Source organism: Globicephala melas, chromosome 16 (assembly GCF_963455315.2).
Source record: "Globicephala melas chromosome 16, mGloMel1.2, whole genome shotgun sequence".
Classification (NCBI taxonomy): domain Eukaryota; kingdom Metazoa; phylum Chordata; class Mammalia; order Artiodactyla; family Delphinidae; genus Globicephala; species Globicephala melas.
In genome coordinates, this window is record NC_083329.1 from 14,360,687 (window position 1) to 14,385,860 (window position 25,174).

The window sequence follows — 25,174 nt, forward strand, 5'->3', positions numbered from 1 at the left end:
GTATATTAAAGTTTTTTTAAAAAAATTAGAGCAGTTTTAGGTTTACAGAAAAATTGAACCAGTTGTGGATATGACTCCACACCTTTCTATGTCTGAACACACGTTTGTTCTAAAAGTATAAAGAATTTTCAGTATTGTGTGTGTGTGTGCGTGTGTGTGTGTGTGTAACAAAAGTCAGTATATTAAGGTTTTTTTAAAAAAATTAGAGCAGTTTTAGTTTTACAGAAAAATTGAACCAATATTGATACATGATTATTAAGCAAGGTCCATAGTTTACATTGGGGTTCACACTTCATGCTGTACACAAAGTTCTATAGGTTTCAACAAAAGCATATTGTCATATACTCACCATGAAAGTACAGAATAGTTTCACTGCCCTAAAAATCCCCTGTGCTTTACCAATTTATCCCTCCCCTTCTCCTGAGCCTCTGGTTATCACTGATCATTTTTTAATATCTCTATAGTTTTGCCTTTTCCAGAATGTAATATGGTTGGAATCATACAGTATGTAGCCTTTTCAGATTGTCTTATTTCACTTAGCAATATGCCTTTAAGTTCCACCATATCTTTTTTTTGGCTCAGTGGCTCATTCCTTTTTATTGCTAAATAATATTCCATTGTATCAATGTACTACAGTTTGTCTATCCGTTCCCCTATTGAAGGACATCTTGATTGCTTCCAATTTCTGGCAATTATGAATAAAGCTGCCATAAACACCCATGTGCAAGTTTTTGTGTGGACATAAGTTTTCAATTCCCAAATACCTAGGAGCACAACTGTTGGATCACATGTAACTTGATGTCTTAGCTTTGTAAGAAAGTGTCAAACTGTCTTCCAAAGTGGCTGTGCTATTTTGTATTCCCACCAGCAATGAATGAGAGTTCCTGTTGCACCACATCTTTGTCAGCATTTGGTGTTGTCAGGTTCTGGATTTTAGCCATGTAGCTGTATCTCATGGTTTCTTTTTTTTTTTTTGCGGTACGCGGGCCTCTCCCATTGCGGAGCACAGGCTCCGGACACGCAGACTCAGCGGCCATGGCTCATGGGTCCAGCCGCTCCGCGGCATGTGGGATCTTCCCAGACCAGGGCACGAACCCGTGTCTCCTGCACAGGCAGGTGGTCTCTCAACCACTGTGCCACCAGGGAAGCCCTCATGGTTGTTTTAATTTTTAATTCCCTAATAACATATGATGTTGAGCATCTTTTCACATGCTTATCTGTCATATGTAAATCTTCTTAGGTGAGGTATCCGTTCAGATCTTTTGCCCATTTTTAATTTTCTTGTTTGTTTTCTTATTGTTGTCTTTTAAGAGATTTCTTTTACATTTTGGATACCAGTCCTTTTTCATTTCAGATACTGTAAGCTCCCTACATACGAATGAGTTTCATTCTGAGAGAGTGTTTGTAAGTCCAGCAAAGTTAGCCTAGGTACCCAACTAACACAATCGGCTATATAAGTACTGTACTGTAATAGACTTAAAATACTTTTCACACAAATAATACACAAAAAAACAAACACAAAAAATAAAGAAAACATTTTCAATCTTACAGTACAGTACCTTGAAAAGTATAGTAGTACAGCCACAACGCTGCTGCTTTTATGTTTGCTTCCTGACATCCTGGGCTTGAAATAAAGATAATGTACTATGTACTCTATACAGTACTGTACAGTAAAGTACACAAAAGCACAACCACTTGTAGAGGATGCAAGCACATGACAATGTACGCCAGACATGTAAACTAATTACGTGACTGGACATGTGAACGCACGTTCAAATCTTTGACAGTTCGCAACTTGAAGGTTCATATGTAGGAGACACTGTATATGTTTGGAAAATATTTTCTCCCAGTCTGTAGTCTGTTTTTTCATTCTCTTAAATTGCTTTTAAGAAGTAAGAAAGTACCCCAGGGATAGAGTTGTGGATGCACATAGAAGAAAGATGACTTGTAGAAATTTAGCTGATGTCTTAAATATAAGAAAAAGACCATTAGTATTATCAGTAGAATATCTACACAAAAGTGGATCTCTAGTTATCATAAGTAATTGAAAGAATATTGTTTTGCTACGTTGTTTTGTCCATTGATTGACAGGAACATTTGGTAAGATGTTCAGGAATAGTAAAGCCTTTCCTAAGTTGATACAAGCAATGGCTCAACCAGATACCCTGGTTTATCACAGCTACACAGGAATCATTTTATCTAGTTTTGGTTTTTGAGTAAAATAAAATGTGCCAAATCCCCATACTAAACCACGAGACCAGACTGCTTGCTTTGAGAAGAGGTCACCAGCTTCCCTTCCCTAAAGTCTTGGAGACTTGACTGTGAATTGAGCTGAACCAGTCCCTGAGCTCTCATAGACATCTTCTCCATGTGCTGCTCTTAGAGGAAGGCCTCACTTTTGGATCTCATCCTATACAAGGTGTCATTGAATTATTTCATTCCTGTGGGTCAATTTATTCTAGGTAAGTCTCAAATATGACCTGGCAAGAACAGACCTCCAGAGATTCATGAACAGAAGGAAATGCCAGTGCGGGGAAATGGACACTGTAAGAGGAAGTTCAACTAGCCTAGCGCAGTGCTGTGGAAGTCAAGGGAGGAGAGAAGTCAAGGCGTCTGCAAAAAAGTACCTAAGGGGTCAGCATGTGAGGCTTGCTAAAGAGGCCTTTGGATTTCCTCAAGGAAGATTCTGGTGATCTTGAGTCATTTCCATACTTAACTGAGGATGGAAGCCTGACAGTTAAGCAGGGAATGGAGTGAGAGGGAGTGTGGCCAACAGACATAGTCTCATGTGCAAGATGTTTGTCGATGGAAAGAGGTAAGTAAGCTGGTACGTAGAGGAAGCAGCAGGGTCAGATGAGATGTACGTGAATGCATATGATTATCTGAGTACATATACATTTTTTAAAGATAAAAGGAGTTTCAGGTACATTTGAAAACAGAAGAGAAGGTATTTATGGAGAAGGAGAAATTAATGGTGCTAGAGAGGGAAGGGATTAAAAAGTTACAGTCATCACCGGCTAGGCTGATAATCTCACATATTTAGTTTTTAAGGGTTGATGTTAAGTAACCTACTCTTTCAGGATATTAATAATTATCCTGAGTTTCTTAGGGATAACATAAGTTCAAAGGTTCAAATTTAAGTAAAATTTACTTTCTTGACCTTTGAAGAGCACATATGAACTTCTGAAGTGTCCAAAATAGATGTTTTAACCACTTATTATGCTGTGAGAAATAATTAGTTTGTTATTTCTGTAAGGGAGGGAGCCGAAGCACATTATTTACAAAAAATCAGAGACCGTGGTTGTGCTAAGTGAAAGTTCAGCACAGACAGACCTTAAGTTTCCACAGATCTCTTGGCACACTTCTGGCAAAACTTACAACCTTTTGTTATTTCATCTTTGGTACCATCTTATCCAGAGACAGCCAAATATGACAAATAATATACGTCTCTTTTAATGTGAACAGAGATCACTTACGCTAATTCCAGTGATCACAGCATCCAAATATGAACTCATGTTATTCATTAAACTGCGGCATGACCTCGTCCAAAGGAGCCCTGAGAAACAACACTTTCCCACTTACATGTAGCTGCAAACATTGTTTTCCATACAGAAGATACAGAGCCAAGAGAGAAGTAAACAGTTTAAGTGGCCCAAACAGGAAATTCTATGCTAATCCTAAACTGTCACTGTATCTTTGTATTTCAGGGTATGTGAATGTGAAGTCTGGGTTTACTAATGATGTGTAAGCTTAGAAACACATTCAGTTGAAAATAATCAATCATAAACCATATTTCAGTCCTTAATTTAAAACTAAAATTACAAATCATGCTTATTTTTAATTTGACAGCTTTCTGTCCTTTCCTATGAAAACTGAACAATTAACTCAATTTTCAGATTCTGTATAAATGGCAATATGTATGCGGGAAACCCAGCTTTCCTCCAGGCAGTGATATTTGAGTGTCCACCATGTGTACTCACAGAGGTCGCTCAGAGCGCCACTTGCCCAGGTCTTATCGTCTTAATGGGCCAAATGATGCTTTCATTTCATTCAAATTTAAGCTTGAGTCCTTCACTGGACCACACAGCTGGTGGCACACCATGAGTTCTTCTGCATTTTAAATCCTGTAATTTAATTACAAACAGCGCAATAATCATAATAACTCTGTGTGTGTGTGTGTGTGTGTGTGTGTGTGCACGCCTTGTGTCAAATTGTTAAGTGTAAGTTTTTATTACGATGCTTGAATTTCTTCGTATTTTAATATATGGAGAACCTTAAAACACAGCAACAACAACCCAGAAATTGCTAGGTCCTCCTTCAACCTATTAGAGGCCCTGGACACAAGAGTAAACAGGAGAGACAAGAACCCTATCTTCTTAAATTGTCTAGTGTGTGGAAGACTCATGAAAAAAGAGAGAGAGAAATTAATTTCTATCATTACCTTTCAGCTAAGGAATCTAATTTTCTTAATTGAGAAAAAGAAAAGTCAAGTCAGTAGCTCTTTAAAGAAAGACAATATTGCTCCCCTTCTCCCCCAAAATGTAACAGTTATATGCTGGTGAGAGACCGAGGATACAAACACAATGGCCTGACCATATATAGAAACAGAACTCTGGCCCACAGGCTGTAGCAACCTGCACAGGAAACCAGTCTCTTATCTATAGTAACCAGCACAAAAAGCCAGCCTGCTATGTCAGGCTTGTAGGAGTCAGACTGCCATCTCTAGTAACAACCCAGGGAGTCAACTACCCCATAACAATGGGCCCCAAACAGCCAGGACTTCATTAATAACTGACAGCTTCCCTAATGTTTGTCCCTGCTTCCAACTTAGGACCAACAAGAGAAAGGGAAATATGAACCCCTCACCAACCACATAGAAGGCCCCGCTTCCAGTTAGCCTGACGCCAGCTTGCCAGCTTTCTGGTGCCGACAGCCTCCAATAAGCATATACTTGAAGCTTTCTCTTTTTTCCATTATAAAATGTTCCCACACATTCGCACTCTGCCACAGTGCAAGCAAGCGATGCTGGATGACTCCCTTGCTATATGGCAAGTTCTGAATAAATAAGCTTTGCTCGTAATTGGGTTGGTCTTGGTTCATTTTCACAATGACAATGAAGAAATAAAGGTAGCTTGAGATCTTCTCTGGATTAAAAAAAAATATGTATCAATAAAATAAAAGCAACTTAGAAGTAAGTTCTCCATATCGCCCTTTGACGCAAACGCTCCCTCCTGGTTGAGATTTCCCGAGGAACTTTTTCCCGGTGAGAGGTTTTCTGCCGAAGACCCCACACTCCCCGTGCCCTAGGAGAAAGTGCTTCCTCCTGGTAGGAGGCTGCACAGGGGCACACCCCCGTGCCATTAGAGTTCCATGAAAATAGGGTCAGTCCAGAAGATCATTTTTCAAAAAGTCACACAAATCATCTGGTGAAATCCACTTATTGTGTTCTCTAGGCCTAGCACAGTTCCTTGTTATCAAAGCAATACAATTAACTGGAGGAACAATTCATTATTTTAGACTGGTGTTCTAAAGGAATTTCATTTACCATGTCAAGATGATGCACAGATGCTGCAGGCTAGCAAAATTTACATCAAAATATGCCAGTAGATTCAATAAAAATGCTGGGGTTTAAATATTTATTATAAGCTTTACCTTTTTTGCACTTTTAGTTCTTAAATACCAGACACTATGACATTTAGACGACTTAAATATGAATTATAAACCTCATAAGAAAGAAGCGCCATCTCCTGTTTCCTATTCCACTTCCATGGCCTCTTGGCGTTTTGAACTGGTGCTGGATCATGGGGAACATCACCAGTGGCTGCTCTGGTTCACCCAGGGCAGGACAAGCTGGGAAGGAAGCAGACTTCTTTGGGACCATGCAGATTTCTTTCCGCACATGGGCACTGTTTAGTTGTTACTGGTTTGGATGCTAAGAGCTACCAGAGGTATTTAGTAAAAGTAGGAGATGCACCCAAATCAGGCCTTTACCCAGGACCTTGGATAAAAACAATATTTTCCTCCTAAATTTAAGAACTTAGTTTCTCAATAAACATGTGCAGGCATGCCCTAAAGAGGAAGCGATGGAAATGAGTAAAGCTAAATATTTAAATCATATCTTTCTAAAACCACTAAATTTGCAAAACCACCAAGGAGAAACATCAGGAATTTAGTTATCTTTAGTAAAACTCTAGCTTTTCCTAATGGAAGACATGGTATTAGTAGACGCCAGCAGTAACAAGCTAATCATAAAATTACTGATGTGTGTTTTTTTACAATTATGCAGAACAATTAATAAGTACGGTAATAAAATACTGCATATCAAATGAAATTGCCTCATTTTATATACAAACATAGCACTTCCATTTTACATTTGAACAAAGCCTCAGATAAGTCATTCATTTTGAAATGCTCTCCTCCCAGGTCTGTGTAAGAGCAGGCACCACTGTATATTTTAATTTCCCAAGAAAACAGCTTCATTAGGTGTGAAAGGTTAATTGCGGGTGTAAGTGGAGCTCAGGGAACGGTTCAGGGTCTGTAGTGAATTGCACAACCTGCTTCAGGAAGGCTTGAACGAGCGCTGTTAACTGTTTGCCCTGCTGAAATGCTTTTACTACCTCATTTACTATCTGTCTTCTTTTATGGCTTATATTTGTAGTTCTTCTAGACCTTTAATGGCTACAGTTTTACTTCACTGTAATCAGATTTAAATGGAAATACCATGCTGGGATGTTTAAATGTTTTCCCTCTGATTGTATATAGCTACATACTACTGATCAGAGCCCTGGCTATCCTTCACACAATTAAGAAAGTGACTTTGGGAAACTTTGATGTTGCATAGACTCTAGCTGTTGTGCAGACTTAATTTCACATTCAGTGTGGCCACCCTTGCCAATATGCAACTAGGGCTGGATGAATAATTAGAAAATATGCATTTCCACTTTAATTTATCTGTTGGAAGACCAGCACAACTGAAGTCATTATTAGGCAAAACTCCAAAGGTTATATTGTTGAACAAAAATTGAAATACTTCAAGTGCTGAAGACACCGGAATGACAAATGGACCGGAATGACAAATGGACCGTATTTGTCTGAGAGTTTAAAGAAATGTTTCCCTTCACCTACTAGAAACCAGTGACAACTACAGGTGTCAATGTTTAAATACAAATGATAATTGTATTCTGGTTATAAAATTTTGTTTGGCCTTTAACACATCCTTTTTTTTTTTCTTTCCTGTGCTGCGCGGCTTGCGGGATCTTAGTTCCCCGACAAGGGATTGAACCCTGGCGGGCCCTCGGCAGTGAAAGCTCAGAGTCCTAACCACTGGACTGCCAGGGGATTCCCAACACATCATAACATTTTAAAGTTTAATTTAAAGACACACAGTAAAGGTTCTACAAAATGTAATCCTACTCTAGCACCACAGTGCTGAGCACTCCCTGAATTTTATGTGAACTGTTCCCTGTATTTAGAATGAGCTGAACAAATCATGGCCATTACTGTCTCAAGTCATGGTTTACTGCAAATCCTCATGGTGCTTCACAAGTAAAGCTTCTTTTAGATCATATCAGTTCTGATTTTAATTATATACTAGGAAATTTTATTGATTCATTGAAAATATTTTGTGATTCTTTTTTGAGAGCCACAAACATTTATAAGAACCAGCTCTGCAGCTACTTCTCCATGTTTTAAAGTAAATTTCCAATCGAGAATTTCCTGTCTCCAAGGCAACTGGGAAAATATTTCCTAGTATTTCCTTCCTTCAATTAAAAAAATATGATATATGATAATCCCTTATTTTAAAACCTAATTATCCTTAATTTAATTGAAGAGCTTACTGTTCATTGAAGAAATTGAACTATAGCAGTTTTGTAAAAATAGCAATATTTTAATTTTCATTAGGTAGAGACATTGTATTTTAGCATTTCTAGTAGTACCATGTCATTGTTTGTTTGAGATTAAACGGGATTATATGTGAAAGTATTTACAAACTATAGAATATTATATAAAGTGAGTTAATAGTTTCAATAACAGAATAAGTTACTACCACTAATAATAAGAAATCAAATTACAAATATTCAGAAAACTCCAAAGTCCTAAGGGTCAAAAAACTGTTTAAACAGCAAATCACTTCATTCAATTATTACTTCTCGAGTGCCTACTATATGCCAGGTACTGCTCTGGTCCCTAAGGGTTAAGCAGTGAATAAGACAGACAAGACATAAAAGATTCTGTACCTCATGGTGCTTATTACATTATAGTGGGTCAAGCTCATATATTCTTTTGACCAAGTTATTGTGAGGATTGAATGTGAAGGGCTTAGAGAAGTGCCTGGCACATAAAAGCTCAAAAATGTCAATCATCATCATCATTAACAACAAGTGGGAAGTTTGAAGTCAAACTGGAAATTGATAAAACACTGGGCACTCAAGATTTTGCCTCTATCCTTTAGGATCACTCATTCGTTCAATAATGCATTCAAAACTCAGTATGACTATCATGTGGAATGCCTAATAAAGGACAAAATTTGATAGAACGATGGATTCGAAGACTCACAGACAGTGTCAGTTTAGAGCAACACCGTCTGTGAGGTGAGAACTGTGTTTAGAACTCAAGCCAGAATTATTCTGATGTTTTGGATAATAAAATTGAGAACTTGCTCACGAACGTACGGATGACTTGTGCGTGTTGCCTGCTCATTAAGGAATGTAAACGTAATTGAAAGTGATAATGGCAAAACAGATGAATGACACTATTCAACAGAGAAAACACTGTATTAATATTACTTGTACTATTACAGATACCACTAATAATTAACGTTCATCCATTTTTTAGACTTTAAAAATGCTTTTATGTTAATTATCTAGGTTCTGTTGAAGTGGGTCAGGAAGCTATTTTTGTCCTTGCTTCACAGATGGCCAGAACGAGGCACGGAGTGATTAAATGACTAGTTCAGGCTTGCACAGCTGGTGGTTATGGGGGACCTGAACCCAGGACTCCAGATCCTTTGACTTGCACTCTGCTCACTTTATAGCCGTTAGAAGGAAACTGTTGATTTGGTGCAAATGACTAACATGCGATTGTGAACCAAAATAAAAAGAAAAGCAAAAACTGGTAGGGATGTAAAATTAGTTATGGTCAAAGGCATTAATTAATGTTGATGTTATAAAAACAACAATAATAATATAAACAATAACTATTCTGTTAACATTGATATGATATGCCAGGCATTGCCCTCCGCACTTTATATGCATTATTTTATCCGTTTATGCAGATAGGAGTAGATGACAATGCAGGTTAAATCCATGAACACGCATTGAGGGCGTACTGCAGGCAGCGTGGTTGAGGCTGACTGTCGTCAGAGTCATTACCACATAGCATCAAGTGACGACAACGGTGCAAGAGCTCCTAGATTTGCTGACAATCACACAGAGACAAATTCTATGAAGTTGGCACAAGGCAAGAGGGAAAGAAAGATAAAGGTGAGATCTGCAAGGTGGGTGTGGAGATCAAAGATTCCCAGGGGAGAGATGATCTCTGAGCTGAGGTTTGAAAGAGGAGACGGAAGTTGTCAGATAAAGAACACTGGCATGAGGGGTGTGGTATGTTCTGGGTAGAGGGAACTAAAACTTCAACAGCATGGACAGAAAGGATATTTATTTGGGAAACGTCAGGACAGTTGCTATGGGTGGAACACAGGTGCAAATGGGAGAATGATGAGAGGGAAGAAAGAGAGGTAAGCAGAATGGGGTCACATGATTTTTAGGAGTGAAGAGGCACAATCAGATTTTTATTTCAAAGAGACACCTCTACCGGTAGCACTGACAGACTGGAGTGGTGGGTGAGGCTATGCTTCTTAAAACCAGATAAGAAAGCGACAATAAGGAGAGAGAAAAGGGATGAACAGGATAGATACTTAGGAAAGATTAATACGGGAGATTAAAAATAGGGAGAAGCCTAGTACCACTCGCACGTACAGCTTGGTACGCCTTGGGTGGCTGGACGCATACAAACGCTATTTACTACCCTATGAAGGAGGAACGGGAACAGTCAGGGCGTGGGAACGGTGGTGGCTCATTTGCTTAGTTCTGGACATCCTGAGTTTGATGACCTGTGGGGCGTCATAGTGGAGATGTCTAGTTGGATATGCAGGTGTGAAGCCCGGGAATAAGTCTAGCCCAGGGAGGTAGATTTGTGGTGATCTGCATGAATTGAGTCTGAAGACTGTAATTGTACGGATGGGTAATGCTAGTTGTTACAACAGTTAAACCCTGCAATCTCAGTGGCTTAGCAAAAGAGAGGTTCATTTCTCACTGTATAAAGTCTGAGGTGGGAGTCCTGATTGGCGTCAGGACGTGTGTGGGCGAAGAGGAAAGAAGCACAGCACCTGCTTTATGCAGTTACTCGGGGACCCAGACTGATGATGCTTCTGCCATCTTCAATCTGGGGTTTCCAGGGCTGCCTTGAGCATTGATGTCTAGGGGGCAGGTGGGAGATGAGAGGGTAAAAAAGGTTCAACCCCTTCTAAACCACCGTGGACCAGAAAAGCTCAAGACACTCTGTTTCAATGCCGTTAGTGGGTACTACTTCCCAGAAACAAGTCTCCACCAGGGGAGGGCAGTGGAAGCCTTGGGTGCAGAGCCAGCAGTCTCTGCCACTGGAGTGGGTAAGGTCTGGTAGAAAGAGTAAGACAGAGAGAACGACCAAGAAGAGGACTGGTAATGGAGGAGCAGAGCCCATGAGACGATCTGAACACCCAGAGAGGTAGAAGAAAGCCAGGACTGAGACAGTCCACAGACTCTGTAAGACTAGGCGGTGGTTGGCTATGACCTGTGGATCCTGCTTCTGTTTGCAACAAATAGCCCCCGAATTCCATGACAACTGTAAGCCAGCTGAGTTTGTGGCTTCCAAACTTTTCTTGATTTGAAATTCAGAACGTTCCTTGAGAGATTTCTCTTGGAAGGAAGTTGGAGTAGGTGGCTGCTAAGGTCACTTCTGGCTTGACGAATTTATGACTGCAGCTGCCTTTCTTCAGCAGGCCAGCATGGAGGACCCAGTATCATTGCTGGCCTCGTCTCTCACACATGCTCTCACGTGGCTGCCACAAGCATCATTGTGAAGTCAGGGGACTGGCTGGGTTCAAGAATTTCCTTGTTAGAGATCTGCATCTGCTTTTGCTAGCTGGGAAGGAATGGACATACTCTACCCCAGTGAGAACCACACTGGTAATAGGAGGTGTGGGTTGTACTTACTGTTTGTTAGGTGTGGTCTTTATGATGCCAATAACACGGGTAAAGAAACTGGCTCTAAGTCTCAAATTGGAAAAGTGAAGAGACTGGGCAGCGTCAAAGACCAGCCTGGGACTTGATCTTACATCTAGCAATCTGAGAACAACCTAACAGACATTTTTTTAAGTTTAGTTTTCTAATTTTTCAGATTATATTACAATTCTGTCTTTATAACTCTGCCTACCCCTCACGATTGGGAGCAGCTTGAAAGTGGGGATTATGTTTTCATTCCTCTTTATATCCCAATGGTTAGTCTATGATGGGTGGTCAGTAAACATTACTTGAATGAGAATTAAATGATGCATCATGATGCTGTGTGCTTCTAAGGAGGTGAATTCTGATTAGAATTAGATCACAAGTCTCAGTGTTACTTTACCTTAAAGGTATTTGGAAATATAGGCTGGCCTCCTCCTTGTTTCCCTAATCCTTGTACTTAGTTGCAGAGAAGTTACTGAGAGGAGGGTGGGAATCGGGCAGGGCAGGCGAGGGACACCACAGCACCAGTGTGGCTATCGTTAATATACTGTCCAAGAAGGTGAGCCAGGGGAGAGTTACCTGCATGATGCCACTGTGCTGCAAAAGTGTCCAGCCCCTTCCTGAGAACTGGGTGTGCTCATGTCCTGAGTGTGAGAGCTATACTCGTGAGCATCAGGCTTGGTATTTTTTTTTTTTTTTGCGGTATGCAGGCCTCTCACTGTTGCAGCCTCTCCCGTTGTGGAGCACAGGCTCCGGACGCACAGGCTCAGCGGCCATGGCTCACGGGCCCAGCCGCTCCGCGGCATGTGGGATCTTCCCGGACCGGGGCACGAACCTGTGTCCCCTGCATCGGCAGGCGCACTCTCAACCACTGCGCCACCAGGGAAGCCCCAGGCTTGGTATTTTGGTCAACACTGTCCCTAAACAGGTTTTAATATGTGTGGCTGTGTGTACAATATCGAGGAAAAGCTGAAAAAGCTGCCACACTTGCTTGGCATCAAAGCATTAGCAATTTAACTCTCCCTGAGTGTCTTTGCAGACTTTTAGTATTTTAAATCAACTTTGGTAGTTCGACCATAAGCTCCCCTCGTTCCTGGATGGACCACTTCTCAAAAGGAAAAATCAGTTCACCTTTCATGTTCTGAGATCTCCCTGGAGATTGTTCAAAGTTAGAGCCAACACAAAAACACAAATGATATATTTTTTTAAAGAAACTAGATTACAATTTTAAATCAAGGTTAAACAGTGTTGGGTGGTGATGTGAATCATTGCTTCCCACAGCATTTACAGGAGAGTATAGGAGACAGTTACAGGGCTTATATCCTCTACACAGATAACTCCACTGAATATTAAAAAACAAGCTACCAACCAAAAAAATGAATTTTATTAGAGTCCAGGGTGATGTTTCTGCTCCTCTAAGTTCATGAGTCAATATTTTAAAAGAAATTTCAACATTAAAAGAAGTTGAAAACATACAACTATCTCTGCAAAGTCAAAATACAATTTTAACAAACTCCAATGGTAAAGCAAATTTATGCCTTCTATATAAAAACTCAGATCATTACAAAAATGGGAGGAAAAAAAAAGATAAAATTATGCAAATCCTCACCTCTGGCCATTTAGATAAAATGGATGAGAAAATGCTATACAGAATCATGATTTTTCCATTAATATTATTGTAAATTTCTTAGACCTTACCAAAAGTTATTATGGATAACTTAATGGCCAAAGGCATTTTAACAAAAACAGATGTGTCTGTAGCCAAATTGATCCTTGATAAATCTCTTTTGCTGAAGGAAAAGGCAGTATAGTTGGACAGTATATTTCTCAAAATGGACTTCAAACCATTCCTCTGATGTTTGCTAAGTGATCCAGGACCCCAGATAATACACATTCTCTCCAATAATTCAAAACAGGGATTTTGGGGAAGTAGTTTGGTTAAATGAACTCCTTTAATCTCAAAGCGGATAGTGTAAAAGAAACCTTCATTCTCTGATGCAATTTTGAGAATCTGACTGAGTACATCCCATAAATGCTGACCCTTCTGAGTGAAAAAAGTATCAGTTTGCCCCACTTTGCCTTTGGGAGGAATGAATGTGGCCTCTGAGCTACTGTAAATTGAGAAGTGTCACAAAGAGTCAGCACTAGTGGAAACCTTTCAAACCCTACAGGCAAGTAAATCATAGAGGGAGCAGACTTCAGAGTCACCTGGAACCTTCTGATGTTATATCCAGGGGGATAAACATTGCTCTGTGTTCACTCCAAGTTACTTCCATATACAAAGAGAATTCTCACACATTGTTTCACAAGCCTGGACTACAGTTTCCTAAGTGAGTCTCCAAGTGTATCTGTAGAAGGGACATCTTGCTGACCAGAGGCTCCTCATAGGTAGCAATGAAGTGGGTCAAGAGATGATGGATGGAGACAGAAATTCTTACGAGCACATGTGATTACAGTAGGCCCACTGGACACAGTCAGAATGTCACTTGTGGGGAGGGGTGGAAGACTTTGCCCTCTTTATCTGGCATATTCACTTTAGATGTTATCCACTTACTTTCAGTAAGTGCCTCAGCTAGCAGAAAGATGAAAAAACTTGCTTTCAGGTCAATAAAGGAAATCTCTTATGATCAATGGTTGATTAGAGCAGGATCTTCTAAGCGTGAGGCTCTGGCCTGCATTTTGTAAAGGGTTTTCAAATTAGTCTTACTCTGAGATCTGGGCAAGGGGCCAGTTCACCACCCAGCTGCCGCTGACTTTCAGCCCAATGGTCCATGATGAGTTCCCATAATTAGAGGAAAAAAAAATTTAAATAAGGAAAAGAAACTTACATTTTAGAGGCATTGAATCTAAGAAAGTAGAGTGTAACAGAAGTATGGTACTATCAGGTTTTAAAAAGTACATATATTTTGTCAGATTTGGTTTCATATTCCTTACTCCAAACACTTACTAAAGTTGGAGAAATGCAGATTATAATTATTATTCACAAAGGTACTTATGACTTGCCCTAAAAAAAAACGTAAAAGGGGATTTTGAAAGGACAAAATATAAATGGCTTATTTATAATTGACTAAGTATGTTGAGTCTTCCCTGCTTTGTGTGTGTGTGTGTGTGTGTGTGTAAAACTACCTTTTTAAAAGCATTTTGACAAATTGGGATCATGATAATCAAAACAAAAGCAAGTCCTCTATGAATAACTGCAGATTTTAATTAATCATATATCATTCTCATTTCACTTTCTAGAGTTGCAAATAGTCAACCAGTTGTTCTTATTTCTTTGGTCAACAGAGAACTGAGAGAAGAAAATAGAGAAGCAAAAATATTGATCTTGAGCTAATGAGCCACAATGCCAAAGGGCTACCCATTATTTCTACAGAGTTAGAATAATTTGCAAAGGATGGAGAGTCAGTGTTACAGAAAAGCAGATCCTAATGCTCATGACTTAGATGTCCACTGTCTATCAGCAGGACTCTTAGTTGCAAGTTTAGAGCACTCTTTGAAGGGGATTATAGACAACGTGATCTGTAACAAATGTTGGGTGAGCTACCTGAGATGAAGTATGACTGTCTTTGTAAAAAAGAATCTACTTGCTTGGCCAGAACTGTCCCAGCTGAATCAACAGCTAAACCAGTTATATTCAAAATTTAATTTTAATTCAAATAAAAGCAATTGAATTGTAGGTGACTGAATTACCTGGCTGTTTGAACTGTTCATATCAGTATCCAGCTATGGTGCCCTTTGTGTATGACTAGATCATATTCTGAAGCTTATTATCCAACATGAAGAGTTGTTACACTCCAATTCTGAGCATGGCCTTTATTTAGATGTGTAATTAAACATGGCAGAAGCAATGTTCGGGGCAAACGTCTAATAAATCTCTAGTATTCCTGTGGGGTGAAATATATTATTTAGTAATTTTAAATGACTAAGTTTTAATTTGGGAAAAAGCCTGTTTAGAAGAAGGAAACAGGACACATGATGCCACATGAAGATAACTTTAAAATATGGAGCATTGGGGCTTCCCTGGTGGCGCAGTGGTTGAGAGTCCGCCTGCCGATGCAGGGGACACGGGTTCGTGCCCCGGTCCGGGAAGATTCCACATGCCGCGGAGTGGCTGGGCCCGTGAGCCATGGCCGCTGAACCTGCGCGTCCAGAGCCTGTGCTTCACAGCAGGAGAGGCCACAAAGGTGAGAGGCCCGCGTACCGCACACACACACAAAAAATATATATGGAGCACTGGCATTAAAATGTGAATTAAACATAGCGTATCAACCATAGCCACACCACCTTAGACCAGGTACATGAGGAAATATTTCCTAAACTTCCCAAAATGGCCATGCAAGGATCTCTAGCACAATCTTTGAAAAAATTTTAGGAACTATACCACCAAACTTCAAGAGGTGCTTCTCTCACAGGTTATTTAACCTTTCTCAAACATTTACATTGGATTGATATTTGAAAAGAAAGGTGAACTGAAAAGAGAAAAAAATATATTTTATATACAAAAGCAATCTGTTCAACTTTCAATCTTTAATATATTGACGTGTTTTGTTCTAGCATTACTCAAAATTAGCTTTGAGATAAAAGTTCACATTAATTATTGATAATGTAGTCTAATCACTGCTGACATTTTGAAAGAAGATATTAAGGCAGCCAAGATAAACTAAAAAGTGGGTGAAAAATATTACATATGTTCATCACAGGAAGCCTATAGTGCTCCTCAATGAGTTCATTTTTTTCTTAAACTAAAACCCTGGAGTCAAGATAAACTAATTGGGCCTTTGGACCTTCTCAAGCATGAGCTCCTTCATACTTGGCACTTCTCTGGTTCTTAGATGATGAGACAAAAAGATTTTGGATGTATTTCAGTTTTAATTTCATCGTTCTATCGAGTTTTATGATTTTAAGTATGACATAAAAATAAGATACGGTGTGTCAACGATTTCCCTTTCTCAATTTAAATAATTAGCCCTAGAATTAAGTGAAGATTAAATCTAAGCTGGCACTACCTTTTGAATTTAGTGAATATTGCAAATTTTAATATTAAAAACACCAGGTACTTTTATTATTATACAAAAATCCCTAAATCCCAGTATGAAATATTTGCAACCAAACTTAGCATCTGCAAATTTTTCCTTTTAAAAAACATAAGCATAGGGCTTCCCTGGTGGCGCAGTGGTCGAGAGTCCGCCTGCCCATGCAGGGGACACGGGTTCTTGTCCCGGTCCGGGAAGATCCCACATGCCGCGGAGTGGCTGGGCCCGTGAGCCATGGCCGCTGGGCCTGCGCGTCCGGAGCCTGTGCTCCGCAATGGGAGAGGCTGCAACAGTGAGAGGCCCGCGTACCGCAAAACAAAAACAAAACATAAGCATAAATTAGCTCCTATAGTTTGTTTATTTAGTCAATATAAAAAGTTGAAATTTCTACTGGTTGAACTAAGTGAAAAAAAAAAGCGTGAAATGCAGTTATAATACAAATGCAAAAGAAAATACTGATTTTGATTGTCTCATGTTCTTCAGGATAAGTATTCTAGAAAATGAGGTTTGTGGGATAGTTACCTCAGTGAGTTTGGAGATGCCTTTATTTCTTACAATCCTATTGAAATGAACTTAATTATCTTAAAAGTATGAGGGAATCAAGCTCACAGGACGCATATCTAAAATCATTCTTAAAATCTTATCCTACTAAAAAAGATGCTTTTCACACCTATAAACACATACGTATATGCATGGAGTTTTAGATTAAGTCCTAAGACCCAACAACTTACAAAATATTCTATTAAATTTATACTGGTTCTCTTTGTACTATCAATATGAACAGAAGCAAACTACTCCCTATGTAAAAAAAAGAAAAAGAAAAAGAAAAAAACCTTTTATTTCTGGTTTTGATGAGAATATTCAAACAAGGAAAAAGGTAAGACAGTGATCATCAAAAACTGAATCTGGGGCCCTTGGTTTGAGATAATTAACTAATCAATAGACAATTCTTCTCAGGGACACACAGGACCAGACATTTATTAAGGAACTCTTCAGAGTTTCATACAAGGTAATTAATACAGGCTTCACTATAGAAAATTACATTTTAATGACGTTCTGTTCAAGTTACATGAATTTTATGTAAGGAAAAGCTTATAAAGTCTAAAATTTTCTTTCCACCCAAGTTATTAAAATTTGTATTTGAATATAGTTCCTTTCATTAACATTAAATCAGTTACCTTTAATTTATGAAAAAGGACTGCTAAGTTTTACCACAATAGTTTGCACGGCTTTGATTTGCATTCATGAAAAAACACAATAACTTAATTTGCTACTTGGAAAGAATTTGACAGATGCATTAATCATGCAGAAACCGAATTCACTTTTCTTTACTCTTTCTCACAAAGACAGATCTAAGATAAGAGACTACTGATTTAACATTCTTTAAGGAAAATGAGGTGTAATGATAATAATGGAGATATTCATAGAACTAGAGAATTTTAGAGCTGGAAGGAATCTTAGAAATTCCCTGATTTAACAAATGCGGAAAGAACAATTCCATCTCCCAAGCTGTCCATGGAGCAGAGTAGTGAAGAAGGAGTATTCTCATTTTCTCCACTGGAAATCAGCACAGAAGTTAGAATTATTCAAGGGCTGACTAATTTGGCTTTTAAATGACTTTGGTTCCTCCTGAACCATGCTACTTCTTGTCCCTAAGGTTTTGAGAGTATAGTCTGAGCTCAGAGATGATGCTGAATCATAACATGAAACACCTATTGCAGAATTTAGATTTTTTAAAAATAGCATGAAAACAGCACTAAAACTGTTCCCGACATCTACACTGTGCACTGATTCTTTTGACATGTCAATTAAGTATTGTCAAATACATTTACAAGTCTGTATCACTGTGAAAAGATTTGGGTAAAGATATTCAACAACAATATATTGTACTGCAAATATTTCTCTAATTTTGCTATTTGTCTTTTCACTTTGTTTTATTTTTCTTTCTCTTGCATCAAACTTTTGTTTTCAGATGTAGTGCAAGTCACAGATCATCTTTATGACGCCTATGATTATATGCTGCTTGGAAAAGCCTCTCTTATTTAGACTATCATAAGGTACTCCTATGTTGTTTTCTATTGCTTTTTTAAATTTAAATTTTGGTATTAAACAAAATACAAAAATTACTGAAAGCAACAGTAATCACAACATTCTAAGCAAATGTTCAAATTTAAAAAATCACTTTTAAATGAAATGTAATTGTGTTTTTGATCCACTACCTACATGTTACATATCTGTGTGTATATATATATAAACATACATATACATTAATTACTGAGTTACATGAAGATTTTGGTATAAAAATTTAAATCATGGGACCATTTCATCAGAGTCACTTCACCATCATTAGAAACCTTTCAATCCTCCAGTAAAGGCTTTGGACAAGAAAATACTGTGAGTGCCTACAGATTGATCTTAATAAAGAATCAAAAGCTTTTTGTGGTTCACACATTATGTTGAATCATGGAAATAATTTATATTCTCCCTTTACTGTGGGGCAAAGAAACACTAGTATCTTAAGGAAAAGAAGAAAATAACCCATGTGCCAAACTTACTACACTTGGGTTGTGTTTTCCTTGTGCTAAAGATTCTAAATTATTTTTACTCCATTGGTTCTTTGTTTCTATAGAAATAAATTTAATTTCTTCTTCTCTAAGCCTACAACTATTTTCTCTCTATGTTATTCACTATATAAAAGAGCTTGCCTTACTTCTTATTAGTTTTAAAATTTTTAAATCTGTTCTTATACTACCACATGTCAGCATGGAAAAGAGTATTTTTTGCTGCAGATAATCCTACTGACTTTTGAGAAAGAATATTATTCTGGTTACTTATTTACATATGTAGAAGGGTCACGTTATTTTTTTAAAATTATACTTAATTTTGTTGGGCTATTTATCTTCAGGAAATATTAATGATACTCAATGCTAACTAAATGATTACAGACAAACCATTCTTCATTCTGCTTTCTTTAATAAAACATACAAATCCCAGTTGACAAAATGTACTGTTTCTCCTAAAAGATAAGAATTAAAGTAAAAATATTCTCCCAAGCTCAGGGAATGCCAACTGCCTATGTATATCCACAGAATTTTTCACTTCAAGTAAATCTTAGTGCTAAAATATTTGGTGGGAACATGGGACCAGGTTCCGAGAAGTTTCAGGCCCTGGTCCTGCACCATCTCACCTGCAGCCCAACAGGGTAATTACCCTACAGGTTAATAAGGCTGACAGCAGCCTCATTCAGCCAAGCAAGCCTTAGCCTACTACTCCAGGTGGGTCAAAATCACTGACACAGGGAGCCCGCCAGTGTTTAAGAAACACTTTCACTCATAAGTTTGAAACAGAACGTTTTGGTTAACCCTGAATTATCCACGATATTCAGTTAATCTGTTTTTATTTGACAATATTTAAAAATGCAGAGTTATAAAAAGGTTATTAAATTTAAAATACAGTTCACTTCAATATGAGGGGATTCACCAATATTTTATACTGACATGCTTCTTAGAAAATCAGTGACTGCACGAAGTGAGGTTTATTCACGTTATATTTCTTCTGGTGTTAGTAGTAGGTACACTCGTGTGGCACCTGCTACTTGCTGTTCTCAACACCTGCGCAATCCCCTTAGGACTATGGAGAACAGCTGCAGCTAGCAGGTAAATGAGGATTGTATTCTCAAACTGCAGCGCAGTACGAACTGGAAGCAAGGAGGCAGGAGGTATACAAGAATGAAAGGACCTTAACATTAAAAGGTATTGTGGCTTGAGCCTCTTACCTCATCCTTTTCTTACAAAAAGGTGCTAATTTCTACAATTTTCTTTTTTATCTTTTAATACATATTAATTCATACATAAACTTTTGAGGAAACAATACTGCAGAGCTACACCCGTATCCTTTAGACTGTATGTAATTATTTTTTCGCTTCCTTTTGTCATTTATTCATCCTCTGCCTCTTTTTAAAACACTCCCTTTAGTTCCTAGCTTCCTTTACTTTAAAAAGCAGGTGGTATGATGGCTGGGATTTGACATTCTTGATTAAATAACTGCACTATCTAAGCCATCTTCTAGTTTTCAGGGACCTCCTTTTGTGAAACTACAAAACTGTCTACTATAATTTCTCTAATGCTCTCTCCTTCTCTGAGCAACTTAGACTGTCATATCAGTATTTGATACTGTGAAACTTAGAGGACATTTCAGATTGTTTCAATAACCATTTCTGTTATTGTGCTGCTTTTAACTTCATTTTGGTTCACAGACAATTTATATTTAAATATCTTCTATATATACATCAGTAATAGAAAGAAGTACTGATAGTTTGATAATTCTTAACATCTTCATTTTTGTCTTAAATTTTTTTTTGCAATTTTAGTACCAATATCTATAAAACATTGAGTTTAGATGACTTCATTTTATGTATACTGACTAGAAGAGCTCCCTCTTTTACTAATGTTTCCATCTAAGATTATGAAGGTGATTTTTTCAAAAGGCTCAATGGAGGGAGTTCCCTAGTGGTCCAGTAGTTAGGACTCAGTGCTTTCACTGCCATGGGCCCAGGTTTGATCCCTGGTGGGGGAACTAAGATCCCACAAGTGGCGTGACCAAAAGAAAAAAAAAAAAAAAAAGGCATGAGGGAAGTGAATCCAGAGTTTGGTTAATAGTGCAAGGTCACTTTAAGGGACAGCTTAAATTCATTCTATACACTTTGGGGCTGCTCTGCCCCTTCTAGGAGTTCCCCTTGAGCATCTCTACCAAATGAGTCTGATGCCAGATCTGGCTACCTGTGGTCTTGTGCCCCCCTCAGACTCTGGGTGTCTGTAATACAGATAAACAATCAGATTCCTCCCCAGCAGAGATAGTTGAATCTCAGAATTACTGTCTTAATATTACCCCTTCTTGCCCACAGTCTGGCTTCTACCATTTCTTTGGAAGTGCTTGTGATAACTTTAGCTTTTGCTGGTTTGAGTTCCATGAGTAGCAGCAGTGGTGACTGAGTCAAGGACAAAAAGACGTTTTAGCACAACTCCTCATATGTGCTAGCGTCAGAATGAGGTTCTATGCACCAATGAGCCCAGAGGAGTGATCAGAGGACAGCATGCATCAGAACACACCAACTCTCGGACTTTCCTGGTGGCGCAGTGGTAAAGAATCCGCCTGCCAATGCAGGGGACACGGGTTTGATCCCTGGTCCAGGAAGATCCCACATGCTGCGGAGCAACTAAGCCCGCGCGCCAAATCTACTGAGCCTGTGCTCTAGAGCCCGTGAGCCACAACTACTGAGCCTGAGTGCCACAACTACTGAAGCCTGTGGACCTAGAGCCCGTGCTCCGCAACAAGAGAAGCCACCGCAATGAGAAGCCCGTGCACGGCAACGAAGAGCAGCCCCCGCTCGCCGCAACTAGAGAAAGCCCGCGCGCAGCAACGAAGACCCAACGCAGCCAATAAATAAATAAATAAAATTAAGAACACACCAACTCTCAATGCTGACATCCAAGTCATCGTGTCCTCATGAGAGGAGGGATGTGGAAGGCGGGGGTCCATGGTGACTATGGGAGAAGCGTAGATCCCAAATTCATTGTGTTTTATTGAAGCTTTGGTACAACACTTTGTATGGCATGGGTGACAGTTATTCTCTGCATCAGAAATATAACTGAAAATGTTATTCCATATTGGAAAAAATCAGAGATATCTTAGCTTGCTAATAATTTTAATGCGTTACTTTCAAGCTCTCAACTGACTGAAGCTCTCTTTACTCTTCAGCTAAATGATACCTTATATCTCATTGGGTTTCTCTACTTTTATTTTTAAGCATAACTATTGTTAGGTTTCAGAATCAAGCGGGCATCCTACCTAGCACACCTGGGAGGAATAAGCACACTGATTTGCCTATTACAGAATGGATCAAAACAAGTACTATTACTTACCAAGATATGAATAACTGTTACAGACCCACAGTGGGCCACGCACTACTCGGAACACTTAAAACATTAACTCTAACCCTACCCAAAATCCGCAAGGTAGTTGTTATTACCTTATTTTACGGATGAGAAAATTTAATTGGGAAAGAGGTGAAAGCTGCTAACTCACAGTAAATGGTAGAACCAGAGTTTGCACCTGGGTCTCTCTGTCACTCTACTTTGCCTCTCAACGCATCTGTAATGACTGAGAGCAATGGTTCTCAATACGGAATGCTTGGCTATGGCTCTAAGCAGTCATATACCTTTACTTATTTGTAGAATCACCAAGAATTCTTCAGGTACAGATTCAGATTGTTACCAGTGTCTTAATGGTGAGGTTTGAACAACTCCGGAAAGATTACAAACCAATAAAAGTATAATCTGCTATCAACTTACATAGTGGTTCTATTTCTGGGAAAATTCAGTATATTATATATTAAAACCATTTGAAATTGAGTTTAATATAAAAAAGAAGATCCAAGTTCAGACAATTTATTACAGTGTTTGTTTTTACCTTCAAGAATGTCCAGCAGGGCACTCTAAACTGGTGAGGGAGTTAGGATGACTATTGTGTGCTACTGTCCATGTTCTACCGGGCTTCTAGGACCCCTGTGCCCTACTGCTAACTGCCTTGATAGTGGCCCCAATCATTATGAAAACCCAGTGTCCTACAGATTTCTGAAAAAAACTTTAGGGGGCAGTATTGCCCCCAGTGGGAATTACTGCTGTCAATGTGTTCCTATGGTTAAGATGTGAAAAATAGTAGTGGTGGACAAAGGCTTATTCAAAAAATGAGGAATTCTCACCTAACTCCTTGTATGTGTTTTTTTTTTTTTTTTTACTTCAGGATAACACATTACACTGCTAGGTCATTGTATTAGGTCACAATACTATAACAAATTACCCCCAAAGGTAGATGCTTAAAATAACAAGCATTTATTAACCTCACAGTTACTGTGAGTCAAAATTTGGGAGCAGCTTAGCTGAGTGGCTCTGGCCTAAGGCCTCTCATGAGGTTGCAAGTAAGATGTTGGCCATGGCTACTGAAGTAGCCACAGTCTTCTGAAGGCTTGATTAGTTAATCTGAGGATCCACTTCGAAGCCCACTGGCATGGCTGTCAGCAGGAGGCCTCAGTTCCTTCCTGGCTGCTGACCAGATGCCTCAGTTCCTCACCACAGGGGCCTCTCCATAGTTTGTGTCCTCATACCCGGCAGAGAGAGAGAATGAGGAGAAGCTTAAAAGCCTTTTATAAACCAGCATCAAAAGTTGCACACTGTAACCTTTGCCTCATTCTATTTGCTAGAAGGGAATCACTGAGTCTAGCCTATGTTCGGGGGGAGGAGAATTAGGCCCCATTTTTTGAAGGAGGGAGTATCAAAAAATTTGTTGACATATTTTAAAACCACCAAAAGCCGGGGACAAGCTGTCCCTGTTTGGAATACAAAAGACCTAGGAATTAACAGGACTCCCACAAACATAATATAACATGGGCATGGAGTAATGGGAAAGACTGTGAGAAGAATGGCTGTCGGTGGGTCTAGGTTTTGAGATGAGTTAGGAAGGATGGGATTGGAGAGAGAAGAGGATGCTGGGGGGCATGACACGGGCAAGTGAGCAGACTCTTAAGACAACTATAAGTTTCATTTTATGTATCATCTATATATATCTAGAACTATACTTACATTTACATGTATCATCTATAGTGCAGAATTCTAAATACCTTCATCATCATTTTATCTGAAGAAGATAAAATTCACTGTGATTCTTAAACGTTTGCATTTGTTGATGACAGACTTAGCAGGAAATAATTAGACATGTGGAGAGCTTCCATATGCCTTCTGCACCTACCACTGGAGTTGCTGAGATTGTAATGAGTAGAGCTGTATTAGAAAACATTCTCCATCCTGCTACACTTCCTCCAGGCTGAATGAACCCATCATTTCTTATCAAGTATGTTCTATTTAGTATTTCAGCCAGCTTTCCAATTTAGCTAACTTTCAGGTTCTCTTGTTTACTATTTACTTGTGCTCCCAAGTAGAATTCCAACATCTCATTTGCATAAACATAAACTGTTGACCCCTTATCCTTTGAAGATCTGCATGGAAAAACTCAGGGCAATACTGCATGCCAGCTGGAACAGTGGGCCTCAGTGGGAGTATTCCCTCTTCCCATGGGCCATCTCTGTGAGGTTTTACTGCTGATGCTGAGTAAGGGCCAATCACTTCAGGAATTCATAGTCAAGTTCTTATGTTTGCTAATTATCTAGAAATGTTTTATACAGTCAATAATGTGAAAGAATTCACAGACTCCCACTATAGATCAGAAGTGCAAAACACTGAAGGAACATGCTTCCTCTACCTATCCAAATTCTGTTCATCTATTCTTCAAGACCCAGGCTAAGACCTGACTTCTCCAGCTAGCTCTTCTGATTACCAAAGACTGCACTAAAATTTATCTCCTGAACTTCTTTAGTACCTGAAGCCTGCATTACATAATTCAACTCTTGGTGGTTTTTATTGTTTTATCAGCTAAGACGGAAGAGGATCCTCAGATCCCTAACCCCACTAAACCTCTACTATAGAAACAAAAAATCTAATTATTTCCTAATTACTGAACTAATTGTCATAAAATTATTTAAACTTTTCCTGAGAATTTCTTAACCCTATATTCTACAAGGCATGTAAGCTAGCATTACTTGCTCATCTATATAACCACTGAGAAGGCAAAAAGAAGACACTGGAAAATAAATTGCTGTAAGCTAGAATACAGTCACTCAAGTCTCAGATCCTTCATTTATAGCAAGGCAAGAAACACTTTTAAAAGGATTTTAAAATGATAGTAATCATTATTTCTGGTACCTATTACTTACTATTTTAACAATTATTAGAAATAGGATTTCATATAAGAAAAGTCAACCAATCA

General features: G+C 38.8%; 1 protein-coding gene across 2 annotated transcripts in view; it reads right to left on the bottom strand.

Moving 5' to 3' along the window:
* ATRNL1 (attractin like 1) overlaps positions 1-25,174 on the bottom strand; it is a 683,154-nt gene that overhangs the window by 9,785 nt on the left and 648,195 nt on the right. The window lies entirely within an intron of this gene.